This window comes from Oenanthe melanoleuca, chromosome 2 (assembly GCF_029582105.1).
Source record: "Oenanthe melanoleuca isolate GR-GAL-2019-014 chromosome 2, OMel1.0, whole genome shotgun sequence".
NCBI lineage: Eukaryota > Metazoa > Chordata > Aves > Passeriformes > Muscicapidae > Oenanthe > Oenanthe melanoleuca.
Window position 1 is genome coordinate 79938766 of NC_079335.1, and position 7125 is coordinate 79945890.

The following is a 7125-nucleotide window of genomic DNA, read 5'->3' on the forward strand; positions in this document are numbered from 1 at the left end:
TCAGCACTACATCAAACCTGCCCGTGGTTTACAGCCAGGGAGTTCAGCCTGCATGGTGGAGGTACTGGGCTATGGCACACCATCAGACACCTCCAAGGGACAGTTCTGCATGACACCCCACTCTATCCACTGCCCTGGTGTAAGGGCAGACATGTCAGAGGGCCAGGACAAGGTCCTACATGCCCTCATCAGTGTCCCCAGTCCCCCTGTGCTCCAAGTTGGTCTGAGTGCACAGAGCTTTTACCACTATTTATTTCATTTTTTTCCTCTGATGACATTTTTTCCACAGCTGCTAGTTCTCAGGGAAAAACAAAAGGACTTGCCATCTAGCAACGATCCCCTAGTCTCAGCTGTGGCTGCAAATCAGTGGTTCAGAGGAAAAAATAACAGAGCATGCAAGTCATTTTACTAATTTCAGCCACATAAAAATTGAGCATATGGGCTAAGCACTCCATCTCAACTCCCTCTCTAACAAACAGAGTTAGACAAAGAGTGATTCATTCCCCCCATCCTGGCCATCTGTATGATGCTATGGTCCCCTGGAGCTGCATGCCCCTCAGATAATGGCCTGGCCTCTAGGGATTCATCCCTGCTGCTCAGTCTGGCCCTAGGTATGACATTCCCAAGTCCACTGCTCTACATTGGTATTACAAGTGACCATGGGCAAACACTACAGTCTCTGATGTTTTCCTTTCCTTTTCCTACCACTCATCTTGTCTAGGTAGATTGCATGACCTGGCACTCTTATTCTGCACTGGTCATCACACCTAGGCTCTGAGTAGCAGTGTTCTTTAAACCATCTGTCAAGGACTTCAGATCTCTTCAGAGCAAAATACAGAACTCAAGAATGCATGAAAAGAGTTAACATCATTTTTCTAGCATAAATTTTCTTGCAACACTGCCTTTCATTTGCTGCTGCATTGCCCATTTATCCAGCTTTATTAGGCCCCTCCTGATTTTGTCATTTCTCCTCCAGCTTTTATTGCTCTTAATCATTTTATGCTACCATCACATTTGTTGCCTAAAATTTCCTTTTAGACAATTCATTAAAGCAAATAGTGACACAAATCCTTGGGGGACCGAGAAGTTATATTTTGGTCACCTTGAAATATGATTTATTAGGGCATGCCAGTATTTTCTTTGATGCAACTTTCACATAGCACAAGCTAGAACCTGTCTGAGCACAGCTCCCAGGAGCCAGCAAACTGGAGGGATGGATATGTCCCAGAAGTCTATTCTGCATATGCACCACATCTTGCTTGTCCTGGCCACAAGTAAGAGAAATGAGGCACATAAAACAGGCACAAGTGATACCTCACAGATTCCAGAAGAGTTCTGACCAGAAGAAATTCAAAGTTGAGGAGATTCAGTTGCTCTTGCATTTGTTCTGCCAGGGTCTTATCACTAAGATCACCTTGGTTTATGCCAGCTTAGCTATCAGTTAGATCAAGCTCAGGAGAGCAGGGCTCAATAACCAGTGAGAATGGCACATGAGGAAATCTGTACTGTTGCAAGCTAGTTATGTTGCTGCTCTCCTTCCTCCTGTGTGTCAGGGTGAGACAGCCCATTTCATCCTGCTCAAGGAATAGCCTTTAATGTATTGTCTCCACACCAAGCTGGTGTAAACAGGCAGTGGGTCTGTCCAAGCCATCCTGATTTGTGCCTGCTAGGATGGGCAGCATTCAGAAGAGGAGGAGCTGTTTCACTCACTTGTGCCCTGTCTCCCTCATGCCATTCCATATGGCATCAGAGAGCTCCAAGATAGCCACTGCTGCAAAACAGCTGCATCACCTAAGGGATTCTCCTGCATAAAGGTCAGTGATTTGCCTCTCACTTGGACTGTAATGCAATAATAATTTGTACCAGTGAAACTGAGGTGGAGTCAGATCCGTGATCTAGGAAAGCAGTAGGAGCTGGGCAGTCTCACTGTCAAAGACTTTACAGATTTTCTGTTTTGCTTTCTTAACCTTCTGAAGACCTTGTCCACATTGACACACAAGATATTTTGCTGTTGACCTCAGAGGTGGCACATCAGGCCACCTGCATCACTGACTCTGAGCAGAAGGAGCAGTGCAATGTTAACACTCTATTTCCCAAGAGACATTAGAGTAATATGGTGGAGGAGGTAGAAGAGTCACGTCACAAGGACTTTTATATATAAAATAATGTGATTTTTTAAGAGCTGATGTAGGAGACAGTACACAATCTGAATATAATTTTTTATTAAGCTCACCATTAGGGAATAGATCTCTTGGGAAATATGAATTTTCAAATGCACATCTTAATACCTGTAGGCTGGCTCCATGAGGACTAATCCTATATTTTTTTCCCAAAGGTGCACAAGCTACTCCTTAATACTAGAAGCTCTTGCCATACCACATAAAACTAATAACAATGACAACAACTATCATAATGGGGGTCACATTTTGCTTCTGCTTTGTGAGAAGGGTGAAGGTTACTAGACTCATAAGGGAATTTAGGAAGCTGAATCCCTAGTTAAAGGATTAGTAGTTCCAGATGTTCCAGGAAGTGTTAAAAGCCAGGCTGGATGGAGCTCTGAGGAACCAGTGAAAGGTGTCCCTGCCCATGGGAGAGGTACTGGAATTAGATGATCTATAAGTTCCCTTCCAGCCCAGACTATTCTGTGATTCTATGATGATTCTATGATTCTTTCTGCTAAACACACATGGGTAAATCAGATCCTCCTCACCATTACAGAACCATGATGAGTGCCAAACTGAAGATATGGTAATTTTTACCATATTTAGGAAAAGAAAAATATGAAAAACTTTCCTTTCAAGCAGGGGTGCTAACACATGATGGGTTATTTGGCATTATTTCTTTTCTTTTTTGCATAGATTATTCTTGGGTCTTGTCAAAGAGAGACAACCTGTCCAGAAAAATCATTTATTTATGAATCTCAGCAAATACTCTGTAAGATCATAGGTATCACAGATGGAAAAAGTAGATAAAAACGAGGTACAAAGCAATCAAATGTCTTTTTAATGAGCCCCAGCCTGCATACGACTTATTCCAACCTCAGAGCAGCCTTCTGGTTACAAAAACTCTTGTTTACTTTCAGCTTAGAGACATACTCTCAAAAAGAAAACATTAGCTGAGGTACATACTTTCAGCAGCCTCAATCTTGTGCCTACTGACCATGATCTTGCATTTAAGATGCACACTAGAAGGAAGGAAAAAGGCGCATTATACACTATGCTCTTGTCCTGGGATTGCAAAGTGTTTTGCAAATTCTGCTACAGAATAGTCTGGGCTTTTTTACAGCCACATAAATGGGAACACTGAGAAGCTTAAAAAATTATGAAGATTTCAAAAGAAATAATTGTAGAAATGGTAACCTGTCCCAATAGTCTGCTGATCTAAACAGAATTCTTCTTGCAACTTAGTAAATTGTGCCTATGGCATAGGTGGCAAGTGAGCAATAGAATTTTGAGCTATAGCTCAGGTGCAAAATTATTTTTTACCAATAATATAAACACATCTGTGAGTTAAGTGATAAATATAGTCCCATAACAGAAAATTATCTCTGCTACTAATCCAAGGGAATTTCACTTCATGATTTCTGTATATTTGAACCTGCCATTTACTATTCAGCCAACTGTCCAAGCACTAAAGAAATCAGAAGTCAATGTTGCATTTACAATTCCAAACAGATGAGTAGGATCAAAATGTCTGAAAGCTCTTATTAAATCTTATCATCCAGAGTTAAATGTAAAGTGTTTTCCTAGACTGTTAGAGCAGTGAACAAGCACAACATAAATTATGTGTAATTTTGAGTAATTACAGATGATGTTAGCATTTTTGAAACATCACTCACAGTGAGAGTTCCAAACTGACCGATTTATGAGATACTGTGCCTCCTTCATCTTCTCTGACAAATTTCATCCACCTCATGGTTCTGCTTGATAAATGAACAGCACATTCAAAGATGTGGTAAACTGCTGGCTTTGCTTAGAACAAGACCAAATTAAACAAGCATTTTCTGTCAGCAATTTCTGATAAGATATAGTCTCAGTGCCTTGCCAGCCTTGTCTTCATTTGCAGGTTGGTGCAAGAAAAACCAGCGTCAGTAAAGACAACAGCTCCATCCCCTGGGTGGAGTTAGACTCTATAAACCACTGCAGCAGTCCCCCCAAAAACATGTTTGGTGGAGAAAGGAAGACTGAAAACCTTCCCTATGATCCCAGTACCATGTTTTCATATCTGGTAAGGCAAATATTGATGTTCTTTCTGTGCTGTGGCTTTCCACCCAGCATACCACAGGCGTAACTGTCTCTGCTACCCACTCTAAAGTCACATCATAACATGAAGAATTTTGGTGTTTATCTAAGCAGACTTAGAAGCATTTTAGAGCCCCCAGGCACATGCTAGATAGGATATAAAGCTGCATATTTCTTTTCAAAAAGCACATACCCTTCTAGCTATGGGAAAAGAGAAAAAAGAAGGATGACTCACAAGCAGCAGATGTTGGTAGCATCTCTGAACACATTACTGGAAAGCACTCAGAGGTTATAGGGATGCAGGCTCCCTTAAAGCCTACCTAGAATAGATTTGAACAAAATGCTGTGGCAAGCCAGATCCTAGATCATTCCCTTTGTCTCACTTTATCAGCTGTAGTCACAATATTTTGTTAGACCTTCTCTCCAAAAACATCAAAGCACACAATAAATATGAATAACTAAAGCAGCGTAGCTTTCTTGATGTGTACAGTGGCTCTGTTATCAGTAGCCCTGGGAGAGTATTACTCTATTATTGTAATACTATTGCTAAAGAAAATAATCTGTGTCTTGGTGCAGCCCAGCAGGATTTGAGACCAATAATACTGCAGGTCCCACTTTTTCCAGAAAAATGTAGACCACATGTAAAAATTACCAGATGTAAAATTAATTAAATGGCTAAGCTTTTTCTATAGACAATAGAGAGAGAGGATGAACCCTCAGCAAAACATGCACATTATCTTAGACACCCTTCTCAGGGCAGGAAGATGTCACCCCTAAAGGAGTGTTTCTCTCTCCCTAGGCCACCATCTGCTGGCCACACAGGAGGTGTCCCCAGGGACCAGAGGTGCCCAAGGAGGGCTGAGGCTTCAAACAGAAAGAGTAGGTTTGGATTAGATATTTAGAAGAAATTCTTTACTGTGAGGGTGCTCAGGCACAGGAACAGGTTGTCCAGAGAAGCTGTGGATGCCCCATTGCTGGAAATGTTCCAGGCCAGGTTGGACAGGGTTTGAGCAACCTGGTCTAGTGGAAGGTGTCCCTGTCCACACCCAGGGGGTTGGAGCTAGGTGATCTTAATAGTCCCTTCCAACCCAAACATTGTATAATTTTTTAGTCCTGACGTTTTTGATCTGTACAACTCCAAAAGGGATGAAGAGAAGTCTCATTAAGACATCAATGCAAGACACCTGGTGAAGAGTAACATCTCAGAGGAGCCAAATTTACTTTGTTGGGTACCTGTAGGGCTGCACATGCTGCTTCACAAGTTTTACAAGGGTATATAGCCCAGCAGGCACATCCACTGCTGGTGGACATACCTGGTGTCAGCACCAACTACTACCCCCTGCCTCACTGCTCAATCTGACATGTGGCAAAAACAAGCTGGCCAACCCCTCTTTTAATTGACAGATGTTTGTACTGAGGACCAGATGCAAGAACATGGCACTGGTTTCATACATAGTGTGATAAAGACTTTCTTTAGACCTGTAGCAAATTGTTTGTTCTATTAGTATCAGATCCCTGTTCACAACACAGAGATAATGGTCTCCTCCACCTTAGCTGCTCTGCCTGCAAGGCCAGGGAAGCACCTTTCATTTTGTGTCTGGATAATGGCTACTGCAATGTATCAGAATTATAACAGGAAAAATTATGCTATTTAGCTACTTTTGCTGTTACATCCTTCCTGCCAGCCTCTGCCTGCAACTCATTGTCCTGTCTCTGCAAGTAAATACAGTGATAGCATCTAAAAGCAAAACACAGCTGTAGCGAACCACCCGATCAGCTTGCAGCCATTAAACAAACAGAATGCCTGCTCTTTCCTTTTGTTTAAAATATCATTACTGGGAACAAGTCCTCTCCATCACTGCCTTTGTGCTTCAGTGCACACGTTAGGATTTCAAACCTGACCTAGTTTTGGCTGAAAACTTTCACTGGGAGAGCCTCAGCCAGCATCTCCAGGCACGCTATTTTCTCCACTAATCAATACATTATGAAGGCTGGAGCGTCTCCCTTTGCTGAAGATGTGGCAAGGGATGAGGAGCCACACTGTGGTCAGGCTCTAATGCAGCTCCTTGCAAGCCAACTGCACCACTGCACATGCCAGCCTCCTGCTTCCCCTCAGACCTTTCAAATTCCCTGATTCTCCATGGAGCTGACAAAGTCCAGCCCAACCCTACAATAGCTCCACTAGCACCACTTTGCCTTGCCTGCAACAGGTAACTGGGGCTGACACACTGCAGTGTTTGAGGAGCCTGGCAATGTTTTTAAGGCATTTGGATGAGCTGAGTTTATAACTGAAGTCTTTTGTGGCTGTAAGTCCTGCCTTCAGGACTCATTTGTTTGTTTTAACTGTGCTCAGGATTTCCCTGAGCTGCCTTTAAGATGACTGACAAGGAGATCCACTGTGCAGGGGATGGGCAAGACAGAGTTCACAGTAAATAATAACTACTTTGCATTCATAACAGCTCTGACAAAGGCTGCTTGGCTTGCCCTGGAGTGAATCAGTTCCATCCAGGAACACCAGCATAGAGGGTGTCGAGATGCACCTGAGACCCCACGTAGGCTGCAGGTATCCCAAACTCTGTCACCATGTGCAGCCAGACCTGGGGCTCCATCAGGCCTGTGAGATCCACACCATGTGTCAGCCAAGCACGGCTGAGATGTGCAAGTGGACCCGTAATTAAGGGCAGCACAGCTCTTGAGAGAAGGGAGGAGGTAACATCTCGTTGCTGGGCAGTGTGCACATCCAAAAGGAGCAGGCAGCCAGAGGGAAGCTGCTGCCATGAGATTTGGGGCACACTGGTCAAGAAGAACCATTTAAAAGGGCTGGGAATCAGAGAGTGGAGAGAAGATGGAGGCATTTGGTGAGGATGCTTGTGGCTGTGAGGAT